Genomic DNA, 13,275 nt, shown 5'->3' on the forward strand with positions numbered 1-13,275 from the left:
CCTCCTGCAAAATAAATTCATTATTTGCAGGGGTTCCTTGAGATCCAAATATGATTTGCAGGTTTCCTCCAGGGTAAAAAGGTTGGAAAAGGCTGGTCTAATGTATCACTTTCTATTTAAGTTGATTTTTTAAATTTCTAATTATTTTTTTTTACTTTTCATTATTGCATATAAGAGATAACCTAGCTTCCTGTGAAAGCATAATGTACAGTATATACTTGCATGAAATCCAAACCTTTAAAACCAAAAAATGTACCAAAAGTGTGTGTGGGAGGGAGAGGCCAGCTTATATGCAAGTCATGTGTGGGACCCTAGATACAGTTCACGCATTAGAAGCATGTACTGTATCTATAGTTACCTCTCCTCGTTCCTGGCAGCCATCATCCCATCTCCAGTGTATTTCTGTACTTTCTAGAGATCCAGGCGTTGGTGTCTTCTTGTCTCTAGGCAGTAACTCCCTGTCTCCCTTGCAGTTCTGTACACACCACTAGAGGTTAGCAGTGAGTACCATACTGCAAGGGAGATGGGAAGATGGCTGCAAGGAACAAGCAGAGTTAGCTATAGATACAAACATGCTACAAGCATAATATGCATCTCACCCTGCACCACATACATCACACTTTGCACCACATACAGGAGGGAGTCGCTCTGCACCACATTCAGGGGGAGGCACTCTGTATTACACTTTGCATAATGTACATAGGAGAGGCTCTCTGCATCACATGCTGCATCATGTACATAGGAGAGGCTCTCTGCATCACACTCTGCATCACATACATAAGAGAGGCTCTCTGCTTCATACTCTGCATCTTGTACATAGGAGAGGCTCTCTGCTTCATACTCTGCATCATATACTTGGGAGAGGCTCTCTGCTTCATACTCTGCATCATATACATGGGAGAGGCTCTCTGCTTCATACTCTGCATCATATACATGGGAGAGGCTCTCTACTTCATACTCTGCATCATGTACATAGGAGAGGCTCTCTGCTTCATACTCTGCATCATATACATGGGAGAGGCTCTCTGCATCATGTACATAGGAGAGGCTCTCTCTGCATCACACTCTGCATCACGTACATATGGGGAGGCACTCTGCATCACATACGGGGGAGACATTGTCTGCTTATCCACGGGTCACACATTAGTTTTTTCTCAGGGGCAAAAGTGTGTGTGTGTGTGTGTGTGGGGGGGGGGGGGGGGGGGGGGGTTAGCCTATACACGGGACAGCTTATACACAAGTATGTACAGTATGTGAAGGGTCCTCTTTATGAGGACATCAAAGGTTAATTTTGACCTCAGATGCCTCCATTCTGTTCAACATTTACTTTTTCTCTTTAAATTGTTCTCTTTGACCTGCAGCTAGCACCAGGGTCTGTAACCGTGCCATTGGAAGTGACTTAAGAAGTCACTTATGCTTCTTTTGCAGACTCAAATTGACTGAAGTGGGTTCTCATAGAGATATCCTCCATGCACTCTTTGCTAGGAAAACCAATGCGTCTGGGTGGGATCACACCAGGAATACGTTTTTAGGCATCCAGTATTTAACTGGAAGTGGAAGAGTTAAACTACACTTTACAGCAAAAAGTTTCAAATGAGATGGCAGTCTAAATACCCAGATTTATACTTTACCATTGGTGGAATTTCTGTACAACAGTGGATAGTTAATTAGTAGATAAAGCCTCTTCCTGTTTACACTTGTTTTTACTCTTCTTCAAGCACAGAACTGTTACCTCCCTTCTATAAACACAGGGCTAATAAGAAAGGGATTCTCTCAAAGTCAGTGCACATGAGCAAATTAGGCAATCAAACATGCTGGATATTCACACCTAATTGCTATTGTCTTATGATGCCATGGGTGCCAGCAGTTTTCTACCTTCTCATTATCCATCTTCTCCTTTCCACTGAACATATGAGCTGGTCTGCCAGGAGCTCAGCAGTGTTTGTATTACACTTATTCCAAAATTGGAACAATTATTCACAATTTTTAAAGTAAACTTGAGACATTTGAAACAAAAGTATTTATACTTACCTGGGGCTTCCTCCAGCCCACTGTAGTTCATTACCTCCCTCCATGTTGGTCCGGTCCCCTCTGTGGAGCTGCAGTGAAGTCTGTGATCCAGTTGGGCTGTGGGCCACTGCGCAGTCCTGGACGATCTCACCTAAGAGGAGGGAAGGGTCTTAGTGCTGTCTGCATCCCCTCATTCCACCGCTGGCCCTCGTTCAAATTTCCCTCCGGGTGCATCTTTTGGTCTCCGAGTACTTCAAAAAATGAGTAGCTCCGTACTGCACACATGCAAATCTGCGCTCGCATGTGCACAGAGCGGTGCCACTTATGTTTGGTACACGGAGGCCAAAGTACTTCCATAGCCTTCCAAGAAGACAATAAAGTTGAATGCTACAAACTTAATTTCCGGGGTGGTTACAGATATCCTTTAGTACAAATAAGCTGTGAACTATCCTAAGCTTATATGGTAATTGTAACTAAATTAAGAGAAGAAAAAGACATTTAAAACCATATTAATACAACCCCCCAAAAAAACCTACAATGTGTGTATGTGGTGTCTATGGAAAAAAGGCGCAGGGATAAATGGTTGAGAAATAGTGGTAGTAGGATATCAGTCATTTTACCAATATTCTACTATGGTGGAATATTGGTACTGTAATTTTACCGATATTCTACTACGTCCCTCTGTACTCTTAACTCTCACAAGAACCCTCCGCTATCTATGCCTAACAAGAACCCTCCCCTACCATTGCCTGACACGAGCCCTCCACTATCTATGCTTAACACTAAACATCCCCCACCTACTCCTAACACTAACCACCTTGCACTTACCTCTACGGGATTATTCACCAGAATTTGGCTACAGAGTAGCCAAACTCTGGTAAAGTATTGTTCCCAGCATGTCCTCACAATCCCTCCTCTCACCCCCCGACATGGCCCTCAATGTAAAAAACTATGCCCCATCTATGCCTTAGCATTCTACGGTTAACATCCACCCCCTCACAACCATCACCACACGATAGTGCTTCTGGAATAATTACTAATTCCTGTCCATATTCCTTCTAGATCTCCTTCTTTGTAACAAAATCTCACACCAAAATAGCCTCCTTCCTAACGTTAGACTATTCTTGCTCCACATCAGTCATAGCAATATGTCTCTGTAATGGACTCCCTTCCAACCATTAAAAAAAAAAGATTCACTCTCCGTGTTCTAGCAATCACTTCAGCTTGTAACCTACTGCCTGCACCCCAAAAGAGAAAAAAAGCCTCAAAATATTTGGGGACCTGAAGTGAGTAAAATTATTTAAAATAAACACATGATGTAGCTGCAAATGAATATTACATACTTGCCTTACCATCACTTGCTCTCAGAAGCTCACCATTTCTTCTTACAGTGATCCCTTCCAGTTCTGACAAAATTTTGTCAGAACTGAAATATACCAGTTGCTGTCAGTTATATATAAGCAGCTGTCAGTTACAACTGAATGTGCAAGGTAATGTCCATGTTTCCCTATGGCTCAAGTGGGTGATAATACAGTTTAACAGTGTGCTGACCCCAAAGCTGTTATGGGGTAATGACCATTTTTAAAATGGAGGATGGAGAATTCCATTGATCACAGTGGACAAATGGAATGCAGGAGAGGAGAAAGAGTAGACTACATGGGAGGTAAGTATGACCTGTGTATTGTTATTTTGACTTTTTATTTTCAGTTCAGGTTCTCTTTAAGGTCTAGTATTTTTGATGCAGAGTTCACCTGAAGTTTGTATAGAAATAGAATGTGCAAAAACATCACTATAATCACTTTTCCAACAATTAACAAGTTACTGTGCAGCTGCATTAGAAAATAAATTGAGCACTGACAGCAAGGGACCAATCCAGTGCCAGAACCGCTTAAAGCTAGATCTGTCTGGTTCCACACAAAAAAGTATCAGCTGATGGTGGCATTAACAATTATTTATTTATGTTTTAAAGAGACACTGAAGCGAAAAAAATATATGATATAATGAATTGGTTGTGTACTATGAATAATTACTAGAAGATTAGCAGCAAAGAAAATATTCTCATACTTTTATTTTCAGGTATATAGTGTTTTTTCTAGCATTGCATTATTCTATAATATGTGCAGATTACAGAACACTCAGCATTCAAAATGATTCTTTCAGAGCAGTCTGTGAAGTAATGACCTCTCCTCTAGCAGAGGAAAAGTAAATAGTCCAGGAACAGTTGAGATAATAAAAGTCAGATAACAGCCCTCTCCACGACTAACTTAGTCGGAGAGCTTAATGGCTTGTTTGCATAGAGATAACAACTGGAGTTTCTCAACTCTTCCTGTACTGGAAACAATTAGACTGATGTATCTGATCTTAATGTTTTATTTCTCATCTGTACTACACATACAAATCATAATATCATAATTTTTTTTTCGCTTCAGTGTCTCTTTAAGGAATGATTATTTTTTAAGCATTTCACGTGAGCCGTCATGCCTTATTACAGAACATTGCGAAAGTGCTGGTTTTGTTGTCTTCCTTTCTCAGAACTTATAATGTGTGGCATGCGTGAGACACTTAACATCTCAGTAAGTGAATGATTGTAAGCCAATGTTCTTTCAAGTTGATGTGCAGCTGAAGAATTCTCTCCCATTAACAGACTACAGGCACAGTTTAATTCTTCTTACTCATCCACAAAAAAGACTACCTAATAAGGGCTAGTATTTTTAAACAAACCTTTCTGCGCACATGAACACATGGTACATATTTGTCTTTTCTTCCGTAAGAAAAGGAAGTACTTCAGAGACACACAGGATGATTTGAAATTGAGATGTCTCTGTTCTTATGGCAGTATCTGCACTGAGTTTTTGCTCTTCTTTTGGATCGTGGTCAACACAAGTGAGTAGATTTTAAATCGGGTCTTGTGATGTATATTTTCATCTGTTACCAGGAAATAATTATATGGATATTGTGTGTGCTTTTGCATTACAAATGGAGAAGCTGTCTGGGAAGTACAAGCCCGTTTCACATACATCTAGGTTCTCATAAACTGTTACAGTTCAGACTGTATTCAAATATTAATAGCTGTAAGTGTTGTCTTATATTCATGTGAAACTTGTGTTATGTACTACCAGGGCGAAAACCGAACTGTATGACTTATAATACATACTAACTAATCCAGTGAGTATTCTGAAAACTAGCTACTTGTTCATATATATGTTTTAACATACACAGCAATGCAAGTGGTCAGATTGTACTTACTGATCACCAAATGATAAAAAACTTTACATTTGGATGCAGGGTGTATTGAGCAGGATGCATGAATATACAGTGTGGCATTTGTAAAAGTAGCATCGTTGTTGTAATAGTTACCTTATAAAATAGTAAAGCAATGCTAACAAATCATAGGAAAAGCAATTACATTTTTTATTTTCTTTGATCATTTTGTAAATACTGACTTCATAATGAGATGTGAGGACGTGTAAGGCCACTGCAACAAATCCCACCACAAATAATATTTCAGGGTTCTACATAGATTTCACTGCAACTGTTATTTTTATTATTATTTAGAATTAGATGTCAAAGAAAGCCTCTTGTCTGTTTCTTACAGTAGCCTTTGACCTCATTGGACACCAGGGGCTTGGGGTTTTGAATCAGGGCCTGTAATGTCAAAAGGATGGAAATAAGTGGCAGTTCTAAAAGCTTGAGAGGTCCTTCTTTACCCCTCTCTCTGCCAAAAAAAAGTTTTCCATTGCTGACTCAGTCCTTGTTATAGGATCTACCCATTTCCTGTCTAGACAGTAACTGTGGAAAATTCACCCCAAAAGACACAAACTGACAGCAAAATGCATGTTTTGGGTGAAGATGGACTAAGCAATGGCAATGATTTGCACCTGCGCTTGGAAGTCTTTCTGAGAGTAAAGTGCTCCCTACCTGGAATAGCAAATTTGGCTTGTATTTATTGTATTATCCTTCTGAACTCAGAACTCAGTCTATCTTTGTCATATCTAGGCTTTAGTACTACAAAAATAATTGACAAAGCTTTTAGCTTTCATTTTAATCCTTGCAGAACCTTTGTTTAACATATTTATGAGTTTATATTTTAGTGAGGAGCTAAGGCAGGAGGAAAGGAAACCTTTTCACCTCACAGTGAGCCACACACTGCACTGATAACAAGGAAGACAAGCATTCCGGACATACAAACAGCTATTTTAAAGAAGTATTGTCACCATAAAAATCTAATTTCCACAGCAACTAGTCTGAGTGTATTAAGTGATAAAGATGCTAATCCTGCATTCAAAACTTGCAAAATTTTTTCAGCTGTTATGGTTTGGAGTTATCACATACTTTAGGAGCACTGGCCCTAGTGCCAAACAGTTGCTGGGAGTTCTTTTTATCTATAATATATTCCTCCTCTTCCATTTATTTCTCTGCCTAGCTGCTTATCAGAAACACCCTCTGATCACTTGTGTTTACAAACAAGGCTGAGGTGACTCATTGATTGGATGTGTAAATAAAAAAAAGGAGGAGAGCAGCTACTGAATACACAATGAGCAAGAGAAAGGAGGGGGAAAAACAAGAGTCAGGGAGAATATGATGTCAGCATTAGCTTAGCAAGATGGCCACTGCCTAGAATAGGATTTTCTGCTTTTCCTTTGTAAATTTCACAGGAATCATTATGTGGATAGCACAATACATCTGTTATGTAAGTAGAAGTAGTATTTATTTATCTACTTATAAATGTGTTTTTTTACATTACACATATTTATTTGTAAATAAGCTCACCTCAAGAAGCTTTGCTATTCTTGTGGCTGATTATTCCTATTACTATAATAAGCTTTGGAAATTTGAATGCATTTAAGCTGTACTGTATATTTATGTATCAATGCAACTTACCATATAACACTATGCAGGCGCGTCGCTAGGAGGTAGATCCGGGGCACTTACCGGGATCTAACACTATGGTGCCCCAAATCTCCGTACCCACCTGCATGTCCCGTAAACTAGAGATAAGGGGATGAGCAGAGGAGGTGGCATGTGGCAGCAGCAGACATGAGGGCAAGGTGGATGGCTGAGTGTAGCTGTGCGACTCTGAAGGTTCAGGGTTGCAAAATGAAATGGTTGGGGTGGGAAGTGGGGATAAAGGGCACATATGGGTTCAGCAGAATTAGGGCTCCCATAAATTATTCGGAAGAGAATCTGTGCCACAACGTGGCTGGCCGATCTCTGCAAGGGCTCTGTCAGGTGCGCAATGGTAACAGAGGTCAATATCAGGATGACTGATTAACACCCAGCTGGTGTTCCCCCAAGTGTGTGTCCCCACCATGGGCAGTGTTAAAGGCTCGCCCAACCGCCAACGTGACCTCTAGCCTCCTCCAGTGTCTGGTCTCAGCCAATGTCTTGCCAGGCAAGCACATTGTCTTTAAGTTACACTGCTGCTAAGTTCATGTATATTTGGCTCCACCCATGACCATGCCAACTCACTGCTACATGGTGTACTGGTGTACCCCCAAGTGCGTGTCCCCACCCTGTGCAGTGTTAAAGCACTGCAGGCTATTAATACCCTGGGGCCAAGGGTTAATAATCAGGGTTACATGGGGCCCATCATTGCTGAGCTAGTGTAAAGTTGGCCATACAATATTCAATTAGTGGTAGATCAGGTAATCTGATCACTATCTTCCACTTATTGACCCTTTTCCTTTTCTTCCACTCTTCAATATTATTAGATGCATGGAGGCACCATAATTGGAAATCAGTATTAGAAGGAGAACTATAATAGGTGGTTATTATTGTAATAATACATACTCCATGGGACAATGCATTGTCCCCTGGAGTATGTAAATAAACTTGTTGTATTTGACAAACACATTGGCATTTTTGGAGAAGGTAAGTTCATCACTGCCTTCTCATGTTTTAAACTTTTTAGATACTTTTATCCTTTTGGCGCCTCTGTATCCATTAGGTTTTAAACCAAAAATCGTTATCAAGGGCTTGACGATCGTGGCAGTTTTGCGACGGTTTTTGCCGCCACCGCTGGTACCTGCTCCTCTCCAGGCCCCCTCCTCCACTCCCGGCCCCCTCCTCCAGTAAGTTCTGATCTCATTTGGCCTCACCGCATTAGATTGCCGCGCGGTGAGACGTGGTGAACAGGCAGCGAGTGTTGCCTAGTAATGCGGGCCCTGTACCAGGAAGTGTGACATCACTTCCTGATGGCCACCGTTACCAGCGGCGAGGTGGATCTGTTGCCTATATACACTAAAGGGAAGGGGGAAGTGCATCTGCCTATACTAAATGGGGGATCTGGCTATATATGCTAAAGGGGGGGATCTGGCTATATACACTAAAGGGAGGGGGAGGAATCTGCCTATACACACTAAGGGGGGGGGGGGGGAGGAGGATCTGGCAATATACACTAAAGGGGGGATCTGGCAATGTACACTAAAGGGGGATCTGCCTATATACACTTTAGTGTGTGGGGGGTCTGGTTAAATACTTTAAAGGGAATCTGGATGGCTAACCTGTACTGCGGCACCTATACACTAGCTAAACTGTACTGCGGCACCTATACACTGCCTAATCTGTACTGTGGTGCCTATACCGGCTAACCTGTACTGGCACACCTATAGCTGGCTTACATATACTGGGACACCTAGAGTTAGCTAACCTTTACTTGGGCACCTATAGCTGGCTAAACTATACTGGGCGCACCTATACATGGCTAACTATACTGGGGAAACTCATACTCCCCATCGGTGTGCTGATCCATCAGTGTGAATCGAATCAAAATTGCAATTTCTGACAGAAATCGTGCAATTCAATCTTTTCCTAAAATCGTTCAGGCCTAGTATCCATACTATGCTGGATTTTAAACTCCTCATTTATAAGAATCATATAATTGAGTTTTGGATGGATATCTCGCACAATTGTCGACAAAATTCCCTTTTAGTTTGCTAGTTGTTGGCTGATTTGGGATGCAAAGTCCCTTGGATTCTTCTGGCCCAATTGTACTCTGACAAGTTCTGGCTGTGAAGTTTAAAGTGAACATTAAGAGTAAAAAATAAATTGAGTTTTACTCACCTGGGGCTTACCTCAGCCCCCTGCAGCTGATCGGTGCCCACGACGACTCGCTCTGATGCTCCGGGTCCCGCTGGCGGCCACTTCCGGTTCCGCCATCAGGACCCGTCAGGCTGGGGAACGCGGCTGATACTACGCGTTCCCAGCCAAAATAGCACCCCTATGCGGCCATATGGCTGCATAGGGGTGCTATCTTGGCTGGGAACGCATAGAAACGGCCGCGTTCCCCAGCCTGACGGGTCCTGGCGGCGAAACCGGAAGTGGCCGCCAGCGGGACCCGGAGCATCAGAGCAAGTCGTCGTGGGCTGATGTAAGCCCCAGGTGAGTAAAACTCAATTTATTTTTGTCACTTAAGGTTCACTTTAAGATTAAAACATAACTTTTATTAGTTCTATTAAAATCAGGTATATCAAAGGTACAGCATTTATAAAACATAAACAGCTGCGTTGGTGTTTGACACTATTGTGTCACATATGTATCATATCCCTGGGATGGATCACTTTCAGGCAGATAAAGATTGTACATCTATGTGCATGTATCGTGGAGAGGAAAGGGATCTCCTCTCCAGCACCTATGCACAGCTAGTACATGCACAAATAGGACCTGCTGATCACACCCTCTTGCACCAAACACAGGTATAATGGACAGTAGGGGATCACACCATGCAAACAGTGTACAAAATTACAAATAATTCGACATGTTTCGACGAGTTATTTGTAATTTTGTACACTGTTTGCATAGGTGCTGGAGAGGAGATCCTTTTCCTCTCCACGACACATGCACATAGATGTACAATCTTTATCTGCCTGAAAGGGATCCATCCCAGGGATATGATACATATGTGACACAATAGTGTCAAACACCAACGCAGCTGTTTATGTTTTATAAATGCTGTACCTTTGATATACCTGATTTTAATAGAACTAATAAAAGTTATGTTTTAGAGCGCTAGGGGCCTATCCCTGTTCAGGGAACACGTATCCTATACAAATCCCCCGAGTACTCTATTAAGTATTTGTCACTTTAAGATTAACTTGTCTCTTCTTCAGTTTTTTAAGATATAGGAAGTTGCCAGCTGTAGTGTCAGGCATATAATGATATGAAGACATAGATTCCACCAAATATTGTTGCTGTATACAATTTATTGGCAGACTGTAAACCAGCAGTTCTAGATGCTTGTGTGGCTTTCAGGGGCATAAAGAGATGATTTCCATTTTCAGAAGTGATGCATCATGGTAGATATTTCTTGCTCCCTTTAAGCTAAAATTCTGTTTTAAGAAGGTACATTTATATTTAACATTACCTTAACACGTTGCTTTTTACACATAGATATTAAAGATACTTATATGTTGTCAGTGTTTTTTCCAGTCTGTAACTATTTTCTGGAATTGAGTTGAGTTGAGACCCCTTTGCTTGACACTACCAGCAATACTTTGCAAATGCGGGGGTTGTGGGGAAGATTGCTGCCCCCCCCTCTCTTGCAGAGCACCCACCATGTCACAAGTTTTGTATGTTGGCATTGTACATGCAGAGGGGCAACATGTAAATACAACCCTGCAAGGGTGTACAAAAAAAGGTTTGGGGGGAGGTGGCATATGCTGATTTTATTTTTAACCACTTGCCGACCGCCCACTGTAGATTGGCGGCGGCAAAATGGCATGCCCAGGACCACGTAAAGGCCAATTGGCGTCGGGTCCTGGGACTCTTCCGGGCCAGGGATCGCGCGCTTCCGCCGGCAATAGGCTGCACCCACCCGCGACGTCAACCCGCCGGCCGTTCGGAAGCGCCGGTGGGTTGTTAACCCCTCGATCGCCGCGTTACAAGCGTATAATGCGCTTTGTAATGTATACAAAGCGTATTATACAGGCTGCCTCCTGCCCTGGTGGTCCCAGTGTCCGAAGGGACCACCAGACTAGTCTGCACCCAAAAACACTGATCTGCCCACCCCCCTGCCCTCTGATCGCCCACAGCACCCCTCAGATCCCCCCCCGCCCACCCCCTCAGACCCCTGTTTGCACCCAATCACCCATCATTCACTCCCTGTCACTATCTGTCAACGATATTTTTTAGATTAGACCCTTAACTGCCCCCTGGGGGCTCCTGATCACCCCTCACACCCTCAGATCCTCCCCAGACCCCCCCCCCCCCGTGTACTGTATACATCTATCTTCCCCTATAATCACCTGTCAATCACCACCTGTCACCACCTGTCACTGCTACCCATCAGACCCTAACCTGCCCCTTGCGGGCGTCTGATCACCCACCCACACCCTCAGATCGCCCGCAGACCCGCCGTCAGATCACCTCCCAAGTGCATTGTTTACATCTGTTCTCTCCTCTAAACACCCACTAATCACCCATCAATCACCCCGTCACCACCTGTCACTGCTACCCATCAGATCAGACCCTAATCTGCCCCTTGCGGGCATCCAATCACCCGCCACACCCTCAAATAGCCCCCCAGACCCCCTCTGATCAACTCGCCAGTGCACTGCTTGCATATATTCTCACTTGCAATCACCTACTGATCACCTATCAATCATACCGTCACCCCCTGTCACCACCTGTCACTGCTACCCATCAGATTAGACCTTAATCTGCCCCTTGCGGGCACCCACTCACCCGCCCACACCCTCAGATAGCCCCTCAGACCCGCTCTGATCAACTCGCCAGTGCATTGCTTGCATAAATTCTCCCTTGTAATCACCAACTGATCACCTATCAATCACCCCGTCACCACCTGTCACTGCTACCCATCAGATTAGACCCTAATCTGCCCCTTGCGGGCACCCAATCACCTGCCCACACCCTCAGATAGCCCCCCAGACCCGCTCTGATCAACTCGCCAGTGCATTGCTTGCATAGATTCTCGCTTGTAATCACCTACTGATCACCTATCAATCACCCCGTTACCCCCTGTCACTGCTACCCATCAGATCAGACCCTAATCTGCCCCTTGCGGGCAACCAATCACCCGCCCACACCCTCAGATAGCCCCTCAGACCCGCTCCTATCAACTCGCCAGTGCATTGCTTGCATATATTCTCCATTGTAAAAACCAACTGATCACCTATCAATCACCCCGTCACCCCCTGTCACCACCTTTCACTGCTACCCATCAGATTAGACCCTAATCTGCCCCTTGCGGGCACCCAATCACCCACCCACACCCTCAGATAGCCCCCCAGACCCGCTCTGATCAACTTGACAGTGCATTGCTTGCATATATTCTCCCTTGTAATCACCTATCAATTACCCCGTCACCCCCTGTCACCACCTATCACTGCTACCCATCAGATCAGACCCTAATCTGCCCCTTGCGGGCATCCAATCACCCGCCACACCCTCAAATAGCCCCCCAGACCCCCTCTGATCAACTCGCCAGTGCACTGCTTGCATATATTCTCACTTGCAATCACCTACTGATCACCTATCAATCATACCGTCACCCCCTGTCACCACCTGTCACTGCTACCCATCAGATTAGACCTTAATCTGCCCCTTGCGGGCACCCACTCACCCGCCCACACCCTCAGATAGCCCCTCAGACCCGCTCTGATCAACTCGCCAGTGCATTGCTTGCATAAATTCTCCCTTGTAATCACCAACTGATCACCTATCAATCACCCCGTCACCACCTGTCACTGCTACCCATCAGATTAGACCCTAATCTGCCCCTTGCGGGCACCCAATCACCTGCCCACACCCTCAGATAGCCCCCCAGACCCGCTCTGATCAACTCGCCAGTGCATTGCTTGCATAGATTCTCGCTTGTAATCACCTACTGATCACCTATCAATCACCCCGTTACCCCCTGTCACTGCTACCCATCAGATCAGACCCTAATCTGCCCCTTGCGGGCACCCAATCACCCGCCCACACCCTCAGATAGCCCCCCAGACCCGCTCCTATCAACTCGCCAGTGCATTGCTTGCATATATTCTCCATTGTAAAAACCAACTGATCACCTATCAATCACCCCGTCACCCCCTGTCACCACCTTTCACTGCTACCCATCAGATTAGACCCTAATCTGCCCCTTGCGGGCACCCAATCACCCACCCACACCCTCAGATAGCCCCCCAGACCCGCTCTGATCAACTTGACAGTGCATTGCTTGCATATATTCTCCCTTGTAATCACCTACTGATCACCTATCAATTACCCCGTCACCCCCTGTCACCACCTATCACTGCTACCCATCAG

The 13,275-nt window shown here is 44.2% G+C and overlaps 1 protein-coding gene across 21 annotated transcripts in view; it reads left to right on the forward strand.

Moving 5' to 3' along the window:
- Nucleotides 1-13,275, forward strand: part of RIMS1 (regulating synaptic membrane exocytosis 1) — a 443,920-nt gene that overhangs the window by 361,760 nt on the left and 68,885 nt on the right. Inside the window, exon 1 of one of the 21 annotated variants that reach the window (XM_068281485.1) lies at nucleotides 4,811-4,893. The exons of the other annotated variants lie outside the window; for them this stretch is intronic. The gene's annotated coding sequence lies outside the window, so the exon portion shown is untranslated. Of the gene's footprint in view, nucleotides 1-4,810; nucleotides 4,894-13,275 lie in introns of those variants that run through there. 21 annotated transcript variants of the gene reach the window in all.

Source organism: Hyperolius riggenbachi, chromosome 4, assembly GCF_040937935.1.
Source record: "Hyperolius riggenbachi isolate aHypRig1 chromosome 4, aHypRig1.pri, whole genome shotgun sequence".
Taxonomy (NCBI): Eukaryota; Metazoa; Chordata; class Amphibia; order Anura; family Hyperoliidae; genus Hyperolius; species Hyperolius riggenbachi.